Source organism: Austrofundulus limnaeus, unplaced genomic scaffold, assembly GCF_001266775.1.
Source record: "Austrofundulus limnaeus strain Quisiro unplaced genomic scaffold, Austrofundulus_limnaeus-1.0 Scaffold1685, whole genome shotgun sequence".
In the NCBI taxonomy this organism is placed as follows: Eukaryota; Metazoa; Chordata; class Actinopteri; order Cyprinodontiformes; family Rivulidae; genus Austrofundulus; species Austrofundulus limnaeus.
Window position 1 is genome coordinate 22,583 of NW_013954087.1, and position 1,418 is coordinate 24,000.

Sequence of the window (1,418 nt, forward strand, 5' to 3'; positions counted from 1 at the left end):
GGGACCGACGTGTAATCTGCTTCTGCTCCAGCTGTAGACTCAAATTTAGACAAACGTAGGGCCAATGAATAAATAATTAATTCCACTTTAAAGACTTTTCCACACGCCTCGGGACGCTGCCACCATCAGTCCACTCCTCGCCTCGCGTCACCTCCGGGAAGCAGTAGTGTTTTAGCTAGCTTTAGCTTTAGCAGGTGAATGTTTGAGATGATTGGTTTGAAGGAGAAGGCTGCACTCCAGGAAACTTCTTTCCTCCTTTTTATGGTCTTTTAGCTTCTGATGACAGAATCAGGTTTAATCACTTAAATTTGTGACGGGCTTTCTTTTTGTTGTTTTGCCTTGAGTGTGGACTCTGTCCCGCCTGTTAGACTCGGGTGCTAACTTTTAACTCTTGTTTGTTTTGTTGCTGTAACTCTGAATGTTTGGAGCCATGTAAAGATGGTGGAAGACTTTTCTATTTATGAAGATGTTTTGTTTCTGTGTGGTCAAAGCCATACCACAGTCAGCAGGTACTGTCAGAACGTGCTAAAGTCCCTGTCTTGCCTTGCAACATTTCTCAGTGGTCGGCTCGTTTCTTGGCTCTGACCACGGCTGTAGTTGGTAGACTGAACAGGAAAAATTTCAGAATAAAACTCAGCGCTGGTAACTTGAATGCCTTTTAAATAACTCATAGGAAGAATGAGCTTTGTTCATCCACTTCACAAATAAAGTCCAAGTGAACCTTWACCTGCTGTTTGTCATTTTTCATTCAGGAGCTGATTTAACTGTTTTATCTACTAAACTCTGCCTACAGTCACATGCTGGTCTTTGTTCTTTATTTTACTACAAGTGGTTTGTGATCTGAAATGATATCTAATTACTTCAAAAATTSACTTACATCACTGTTTTATTACTGATTCAATGCATTCTGGGGAGGATGATGATGGTTACAGTTAAGACTAAAAATCTGTGACAGTTATGGTTACAATGAACACGAAACAGATGGTTTTAGACCACAATCATTTATTAGTATGGTACAGGGCCTCCAATACAGCATCAGTTTGTTTTGGGAATGACATATACAGTCCTGCACAGTGGTCAGAGGGATGTGAAGCCATTCTTCTTGCAGGATAGTATCCAGGTCACTACTTGATGCTGGTGGAGGAAAACATTTCCTGACTCGCTCCTCCAAAATACCCAAAGTGGCTCAATAATATTTGGATCTGGTGACTGTGCAGGCAATGGGAGATATTCAACTTCACTTTCATGTTCATCAAACCAATCTTTCACCAGTCTTGCTGTGTATTGTTGTCATCCTGATACACAGCACCGCCTTCAGGATACAATGTTTGAACCATTGGATAAACGTGGTCCTCCAGAATGGTTCGGTAGTCGCTGGCAGTGACCATCTAGCACAAGTATTGGACCAAGGGAATGCC